This window comes from Musca domestica, unplaced genomic scaffold (assembly GCF_030504385.1).
Source record: "Musca domestica strain aabys unplaced genomic scaffold, Musca_domestica.polishedcontigs.V.1.1 4, whole genome shotgun sequence".
NCBI classification, from domain to species: domain Eukaryota; kingdom Metazoa; phylum Arthropoda; class Insecta; order Diptera; family Muscidae; genus Musca; species Musca domestica.
Window position 1 is genome coordinate 17,461,119 of NW_026712328.1, and position 10,313 is coordinate 17,471,431.

Here is a 10,313-nt window from a genome sequence, read left to right on the forward strand (position 1 = left end):
AAGAGATCTTAGTAAGTACTCAAGCACTACAAGCGTCTAGGATACGGTTGCAAGAGACCTTAATAAGTACTCTAGAACTACAAGGATCTAGGATACGGTTGCGAGAGACCTTAATAAGTACTCAAGCACTACAAGGATCTAGGATACAGTTGCAAGAGAACTTAATAAGTACTCAAGCGCTCAAGCGCTACCTTAATAAGTACTCAAGCACTACAAGGATCTAGGATAAGGTTGCAAGAGACCTTAAAAAGTACTCAAGCTCTACAGAATATTCAAGGAAACGGTTGCAAGAGACCTTAATAAGTGCTACAAAGATCTAGGATACGGTTGCAAGAGACCTTAATAAGTACTCAAGCACTACAAGGATCTAGGATACGGTTGCAAGAGACCTTAATAAGTACTCAAGCACTACAAAGATCTAGGATACGGCTGCAAGAGACCTTAATAAGTACTCAACCTCTACAGGATACTCAAGGATATGCTTCAAGAGACCTTAATAAATACTCAAGCGCTACAAGGATCTATGATACGGCTGCAAGAGACCTTAATAAGTACTCAAGCAATACAAGGATCTGGGATACGGTTGCAAGAGATCTTAATAAGTACTCAAGCACTACAAGGATGATAAAAGGACTCACAAAGGATGTCTAAGGACTCCCACAGGATCCTTCAACGACGTCGTCAGGATGGGTAGGGATATTTTTAGGATGCAACAGGTTGTCCGAGGCTTCGATGCAATGTTGTTACTTTCAAGGTCCACGTGTTCACGGTGGAGTAACGGGAACTTTTTTACCAAAAATTTGGCTACCACAACAACATGACATGAGCTCATCACTGTCTATGGTTGTGATGAGTGATGCTGTCTGTTGTTGTGATAACGGGTCACCTGAATTGAGTTAGAATAAAATGCACATCTTCTTCTTCATTTTGTACATTGGTGTAGGCAAAAATGACGAAGGATTTTTCGCCGTCAGAAAAGGAACTATCATAATCGGATTCCGCTGGAACTTCCCATATGTAAAATTAATATTACCATAAAATACCTGCGATTTTTTACGAGACCCCTTGATGGGAATGGGGATTTTCTAGGCAATTGTCAGAGGCTGTCCGAACGTCAATGTTGCATTCCATGACGAAGGATAGTGAAATGATCGCCACTGGACAATATAGACCTACGGGTCATATAAGTAGCTTTATTCATTCATGTTACGATACAAATTTTCATTATATCCTACGCTAAACTGGTGCACAGGTCTTTGTGCATGTCTTTGTAACACGTAAAAGAAAACAAGATATCTCCATTTGGATATAGTTAGGAATGTTTGTTTTCTCCTTCTGGAGTGAGAGGGGTGGGATTGGCAGGGTAATTAAGAGGTACAGCGTATATCACACGACGGGTAGACATTTCGCACGTCTTCATCAATTCATGCCCAATACGAATTAAGACGACAGCTTCATCCTTGACGTGAATTGTGCCAAAACTACCCTAGTTTTTCTCAAAATTATTTGGATGGTTCCCACCGAAAGCATATGGTTATGCTGACGTACGGGAAATGACATTTGCCTCTTTATGAAGATGACTTCTGACTCTGACAGGTCTGAATGCTGTTGTAGTACTATTGTAGTGTGGCTGACCGAAATCAAATTGATGATCAACGACAGCAATTCAATAACAAACTCTTAATACTTTGATCAAGAAGCTTGCATCAAAACCTAATACCATAAGACATATAAATATGTCCGTATAATAGTTCTGATGCTGGGAGATGATGCTGCTCAACAGCCTTTGCTAATGGAATGAAGGTTTTGGATCACTCGGAACGCCAACTCAACTTATTTTAGACCCCACAAAGCTGAACTTTATGTTTGATTTTGATCAGCATAAAAATCTACGTCAATTTATCCATGTCCATCGATACTTACTTCCTATGACATGTCCATATTAAAATAATGGGTCAGTTTGCTCCTTTGTATATAGGTACTGGTGTCATTGTCATTATTTGGTAATGGGAACTTCTGCTGGATAGCATTTTGTCCTAGGAAACAGACTATTGTAAAGGCAATTCCGTGAAAATCATACATACAATGATAAACATAACTTTGTACTGGGATGGGACGCTTGTAAGGTTGAATTTAACAGGTATTAAAGTGAAATCAAGAAGCTTAAATGCAAATATTGAATAAGCATTAGTAAGGCCGTAGAGGAAGTTAACGATGTTGCCAGATTTCGTAAGGACTATAATTCCAAAGTATGTACAAAACCTGGGACTCTAGCCTTGTCATATTCACTCTCCTGCTGGTCATTTGATGGCGTTACATGACGTTTCGAACAGAATGTGGTAAAAAAAACTCACCGGCAAGGTTCTTATGGTATCCTTCAATTCTTTAAGTATCATATTCTAAATGGGGTTACTGATTTCACGTCTTATCTGAAATAAATCAAAATTGTTTAAGGATGTTCGGAGATACGCTACCCTGGATATTATTTAGGACTAAAAATTGTTCTCCACAATTTGCATTACATTAAGAATACAAATTCTGAACTCTGGCCTTTCGCAATTTTCTTTTCTGATTCTTAATATGCAGTTGTGTGAAAAAAACATTTAGTTTTTTTGGGGGTAAAATTAACATACAATCATGCAATGCTTTTGCATGAGAACAAAAGACTTTTGTAATCAATAAAATTTTACACCGTAAAAAAACAATGCATAAAGTAACCTGACTACGACGGCAGTCAAAAGAAATGACGGTTCTATGATATCGGATTGACCCGAAACAACAACATCATTGCGATAAATGAATACATACATTGGCTGAACTTTTTGAATTGTTTCGGATAAACCTGATTGCGAGACTAAAGGGAATAGGGTTACGTTGCAGCGTTTGGCAACAGCGTAGTTCCCAGCAGATCCACTCATTGGCCTCCGCCAGAAGCATTGTCTGGTTTGTCGTTGGAGTTCGGAACTTCAGCGCAACCTCCAGAACATATTGCTGTTCCAACTCCTGGTTGTGCAGCATTTTTGCAATTCAATAGCACGGGACTTCGATTTAAGAGAGCGGATTGGATGCATCATAGGAATATTTGGAACGTAGCAGAGTAGGAAACCAAGCTCAATGAAATGAGGTTACCTTGGTTTAATTGCATGAATTAAATATTATGCAATTTTTTTAAATGTATTCAAATTTAGATGTAGACAAGTAAGCAAAGGCTAATATCAGGCGTACATTTGGGGTATTAAATATAATTTCTTTGTAGAATTTCTTTAGGTCTGAACCCCTTTTGATTAGAAATCCCTTTGCTTATTTTACTATATCTCCGATACTATATCTGACAATATACGTCAACGAGATGAGTCTCAAAGATCAGAAATTATATTTTTAACATTAACAACTAAGAAAGTACCTAAGATCGGTGGTGCCAAACTTTTAATAACTTTCAAATGCCGAAAATACAGAAAAAGGGAGGTACCGTTATATGTGTGGTATACGAAGACGTGTACCTGCATAGACAATTTTCTGTCATATGTTGAAGTATTCATTAAGATTCCAATACGAAATTCTAAACAATTCCGTTCTAATAAATAAATACCGAATGTTGAGAGGTACCGTTAATTGGGGACTACAGGGTGAGATAAAAACTGTAACAAAGTCAAACGCCAAAATTTTTACATTTTTTTTAAATTTTATTGAATGAAATAGTTTAGAATTTTAGAATAAGTTTAGATTTGTTCGAATTTGTCACCTTCGACACGAATTATGGCCTTCAAACGGTCAATGAAACCGTCACACGATGCCCGAATCTTGCTCTGCGGTATTTTGGCCCATTCCCGGCGAAGCGCTTGCTTGAGGCGATCGACACTTTGGTATTTTTTAGTACCAACCTTGCTTTCCAAAATACTCCAGACACAATAGTCCAACGGATTGGTATCTGGAGATTTTGGCGACCATTGTGCGCTGGAAATAAAGCGAGGAACCTCATTTTGTAACCATTTTTGGATGGCGCGTGCTAAGTCCTATTGGAATGTCCAATGTCTGCGGCCAAAATGTTTGCATGCCCAAGGCTTAAATACACCCTCAAGGCGACCCACACCATCACCATGGCCGGCGCTTGAGATCTGGTGGCCAAACGAAGGTTCACATTTTCAGCTGACCTCTTTGGCAAGTAAACAGATCATTTTATTTCTCATCGGAAAAAACTAAATTTGGCAGTTCACCATTTTTCAATATCTGCCGAATGGAATATTGTGATATGTTCAGCTCATGAGCCATTTTTCGGCCACTGCGACGCGGGTTTCGATCAAGTCGCTTCTTTTTCCATCACGAAAAGCTTTTTTTCTGGAAAATTCTCACACCAATGCTCTGTACACTTGTAAACAATATAATGATCTGTCACTGGAATAATTTTAGCAGCTGTCGGACAAGGATTTCAGTGTTAAAAAAAATTTCTTAAGTTTCCATCACATAGATATCTTCCAAAACAGGTAGTAGTGGAACAGTTTCTTTAGTTATTCAGCAATTGGTTTTAAGTGAAGTTTTCGCCACCAGGCAAGTAAGCAAAGGCCAGAACCGGACATATGATACCGTACACCACTAGTTTCTGAAGATCTGAAACCCTTAATTTATATATCCTCAAAATATTAGAATACATATTTGTACAATATACAAATTTATACCGAATATCACATAGACCCCACAATCAGCATTTTTATAAACAGCATAAAATTCTAAGTCGATTTAACGATGTCCGTCTGTCTGTTGAAACCACGATACAGCCAAAATTATTTAGCAAAACAATTTGTAGTGTGTAAAGGATGGTTAGTATTGAAAATTAGATGTATCGGTTCACGTTTTGGTATAGTCCCCACGATACAGCCAAAATTATTTAGCAGAACAATTTGTAGTGTGTAAAGAATGGTTAGTATTGAAAATTAGATGTATCGGTTCACGTTTTGGTATAGTCCCCATGTAACGGAACCTTTCGATATTCGGTATTTTAATGATTTTTGCCACATTTTTCCACGGATTTCTCAAAAAATTGGTATTTTTAGGTCATAATGGATTCCAGCTCCGGTGGCGAAACATTGTATGTATAAGTCCATGTTTTGGTATAACCCCCATATAACGGTACCTCCCAATATTCTGTATTTTGATGATTTTTGCCACATTTTTTCGCGGATTTGTCTAAAAACTGGTATTCGTGGGTCATAATGGGTTCTAGCTCCGTTGGCAAAACAATGTATGTATAACATATAACGTTACTTCCCGATAGTCGGTATTAATGACTTTGCCACATTTTTCAGCGGATTTGTCTAAAAATTGGTACTTGTGGGTCATAATGGGTTCTGGCTCCGTTGGCAAAACAATGTATGTATAACATATAACGTTACTTCCCGATAGTCGGTATTAATGACTTTGCCACATTTTTCAGCGGATTTGTCTAAAAATTGGTACTTGTGGGTCATAATAGGTTCTAATGTTTCCTTTACCCTAAGGTGGAGGGTATTACAAGTTGTTTTTGATTGGATTTTGTTCTTCAAATAACACAGTGAAGCTTTTGAAATGGATTAGCTTGATTTTATACTTCCGCCCTCTGTAATTTACTTCAAAAAATCATCAAAATACCGAATAGCGGGAGGTACCGTTATGTGGGGGCTATACGAAGACTTGGACCTGCACGGACAATTTTCTGGTATACGCTTTAGTATCCATTATGAAATTCAAACACCAAATTTGAAACGATTCCGGTGAATAATGTCGCTAAAATCATCAAAATACCGAATATCGGGAGGTACGGTTATATGGGGACTATATAAAGACGTGGACCTGCACAGACAATTTTCTGTCAAAGGCTGTAGTATCCATTACGAACTTCAAACACCATATAACGGACCTCCCCATATAACGGACCTCCCTATATTCGGAATTTTGATGATTGTAGCTTCATTATTCACCGAATTTTTTATTCAAGTTTCGCATTTAAATATTGTAATAGCTTGTGATGCAGGTCCACGTCGTCGTAGAGACCCTTATATAACGGCTACATTCGATATTTTTAATATTTTAACAACATTTTTAACTGATTTTATTTTATTTATTTTTTTTTTTTTTTGAAAATTGCCAAATTCGTTCCAAATGGTAGAGGATATTCAAAGATCGGCCCGGTCGAACTTACATCTTTTTTACCTGTTTGTTTTTAAAACAACTGTTTTTTTTGAACAGTTAATTTTACTGGACATTTCTTACTGGGGAAATTTCCCTCGATCTCGAACTTTTATATAAATGCGCTATATTTCATACAATTTATGTAACATTATAATGGCAAATTGCAAAGCAAAAACCGTCGTGATTTGATCAAAATATTTGGCAACTCTAAGTACGAGTATCTTGGATGCATTATTGATTGTTGTAAAACAAATACAAGTTGTAATACAAATATTACTAATTTGAAGTTCACTTAATGTTAATTCGATCACATAGAATATATAACCACTTGAGCAGCTTTAAAAGTTGTAAAACTTTCAATCTCTCATTCTAAATTAATATAAATGCCATTGTCTTAAAATACAGGTGCAATTAGCTGTTTTGAACTCGACAATTGCAAGGACTTTTCTCATGTGTAGTTTCGATTTGCCCTCTGTTCTCGGTCAAGAAAACACCTTGTAGTAAGTCCGTTCCACTCGACACATTGCTAATAGCTATGGAATGAGTTTGAAAATGACATGGAAACCATAACATATGGTCATAACACAAGGACTAACACAACAAAACAAGCAACTCTTAAAACTAAAATAGGACGGAACCAAAAAAGGATAATGAAAGTCTGCAGGTAAGTTTCTTTACATGGGTGCGTATGTGTGTGAGTGCACGTAATTGCCACACGCCCAGTGTGAACATATAAGTTATTAACCCCTGAATGTCCCTGCAAGGGATGGGTTGTTTATCTGAGCCAAAGGAAATTTGTAGTTTCGTGTTTGCACAGACATCGGCACCCACACTCAGGTCATGGTAAGGGTTGTAAGATTCATTAATTTAAAAAATTAGACACAATTCAAAAGAAGTTGAGAAGAGACAATAATATAAGATATTCTGTCCCACTTTCCGCCAAGACTTCCGAAGAAGGTAAGTACTGTCAGTATAAGCTATCTTCCCAAACTATTAGCATTCTATAAACCAATCAATCTGTCTACGATACAAAAAAATATATTCCTCTACTCTTATTACACAAATACACGCACACATCGCTAGGAGAGCATTTTCTTTATGAGTTCATTTGCTTGCAGGACAAAAAAGTTGGTTGTGTTAACGTACATAAATTCCATTACATATATAGAGGGTACGAGTGACGCTCTGAAAGTTATAAATGTCTGTCATTTTTAGATAATGCTATGGAAGTACCTCTGTTATTCAAAGTAATCAATCGAAATTGAAAAAAATAAGGGAAAGAAAGAATAAGGGAAAAAGTTACTTAAGCTGCTTTTAGACGATAAGGGTTTTACATATGTGCTGCCATGTATTATCCATGTGTATTTTCGTGTGTATTCCAAAATTGCCATTTTACATAGTACTCATAATTCTAGCTATCACCCATTTGCATATGTTTTTATACCCTCCACCATAGTATTAGACCCCACAAAGTATATATATTCTTGATCAGCATAAAATTCAATGTCCGTCCGTCTGTGGAAATCACTCTAGCTTCCGAACGAAATGAAGTAGGTTGATTAAATTTTACTCAAATGTGTATTATGTCTGCAGGACTTTTGGTATTGTATGGTATTATTTACCGGAATTCTTTCAAATTTGGTATTTGAAGTTCGTAATGAATACTACAGTCTATGACAGAAAATTGTTTGTGTAGGTCCTCGTCTTCGTATAGCCCCCATATAACGGTACACTCCGATAATCGGTATTTTGATGATTTAAGCAACATTATTTACTGGAATTGTTTTAAATTTTCAGTTCGTAATGGATACTACAGCCTGTGACAGAAAATTGTTTGTGCAGGTCTACGTCTTCGTATAGCCCCCATATAACGGAACCCCCGATATTCGGTATTTTGATGAATTTAGCTACATTATAAACAGATTTTTTCAAGTTTCGCATTTGAATGTTGTAATAGCTTGTGACAAATATACGGATAGGGTAAGTGTACCAGTAGTCGGCACTTTTAGGATTTTCGTGTTTTTAATCGCTCACCTTTCTGAGTGGAACTTTTCAATTATTACAAAGTTAATTTATTCAGATTCGAAATTTTGTATAGTTTTTGCAATAATAAATAAAGTTTTAATAACTTTTTATTAAATTTCATAAATTTGTAGTTTTATTAAAACAATGCTTTTTTGCCAGTAGTCGGCACCAATTGTCGGTATGGCATGTTCCAACAGTCGGCATACCAATTTTTTTTGTAAGAATAATTAAAAATAATAATAAATTAATTCATTAAAATATAATATTTTTGTTCAGTTAAACTGATTTATTGTACTTTTCTAAAGAATATGGATTGTTGAGGACCTTCATAGACAAAAATTCAATTTTTATAAGAATAAACCATCTTTTCTTAGCGAAATTGTACACAAAGATAGATGACAATATATTTGAAGTAAACAAAATACATTTGTTTATAACAGTTTCATTTATTTGGGCTTAAAAATAAAAAGTGCCGACTACTGGGACATGCCGAACTTAGGCACACTTACCCTACATTTGGTATTTTTAAGATTTTAATACAATTTTTCACGGATTTTATTTTTTTGAAAATTGCCTAATTTGTACCAAATGGTGGAGGGTAAACAAAGTTCGACCCGGCCGAACTTACAGCATTTTTACTTGTATTTATTTCGTTTGGTTAGATTGTGGTTATATTGTAATTTCTAAAAAAATATATTATTTTATATACATTTTTACACAACAAACAACACTATCATTAAATTATATCATTTCGACGAAATACTCATGCTTTTCAAAACTGAAATGTTATCCATGTATAACATGACTTGTACAACTTCTACATATGGAAAATTTGAATACCCTTATCGTCTGATAGCAACAACTATATTGTGCGCGATGAAAAATTGATTACAAATTTCAGGCAATAATTTCCTTTTTATACCCTACAACACTATGTGTTGGGGGTATTATAAGTTTGATTGAGCCAAAAATTATGTAACACCTCGAAATATTGATTTCCCACATAGGAAAGTATATATAGATCTTCCTATCTCGCCGAGCTGAGTCGATCTAGCTTTGTATGTCCGTCCCTCCGTCTGTCCGTCTGTCCATGTTAATTTGTAATCACTCTACAGGTCGCAATTGTGGCCCAATCTTCACGAAATTTAGAATGGAGGTGGGGCTAGAGCCAGAATGGAATGGAGATGATCGCATAATATTTAGGGGTTGAAATGGACCAAAAACTGAAAAATTTCCTGATTTTACAGTTGCTCTACAGGTCGCAATTATAGACTAATCGACGCGGAAGTTAGTATGGGGCTAGAGCTTAGGGCTGGGCAGAAGCCTTCCAATTTTTATGGTCATCGGGTAATATTTAGTAGGTGAAATAGACCATAACATTTGTGTTCAATAAAAGTTAAATTTTCCATTAAACCGCGAATATTTTTAATCCCGGCAAAATCACAAATAGACGAACAGGTCAATTCTGGCCGTTACGTAGATGCCGATAGTAAATATATCGGATATATAGCGAAATATATACAATGTGTATATACAAAGAAAGGGGATATTAGCTAGAATGCTTATATCTCAAGAATGGCTGGACCGATTTTGACAAATTTTATCAATTCAGAATGCCTTCTTGACATAAAAGTATAAATTCTAAAAAATCGCATAAAAAGATGTCAAAAATGGTGTTAATGTAGATTTTGTAGTATTTTGTGACATTTTTTTATTTTTTCATATTTTTTATCGCATGCGATTTTTTTATTTTGACTTATGATATTGAAATGAATATTTTGTAATATTTTTTCACCTTACAACACAGGTTTCACAAGGTTAGGATTAGGCTCAGAAGGGCTAGGCCTATTGTTTTCAAAGATGCCCGCAATATATTTAGGGGTTGAAATGGACCAACAACTAAAAATTTTCCTGATTTTGCAGCCGTTATATAGGTCACAAATGAAAACCTAAGGGCACGAAATCTCGTATGAAGTTAGAGTCTAGGACAGCGGAATTGACGAATTTAGCCAAATATCGTAGACAAGCAAATCATATAGATGAGTCTCAATTTGGAGATATACAGGGGCCTCTTGCTTTTGGAGATGATCTCAAAATACTAACCAACAACTAAAAAAAATTCCTGA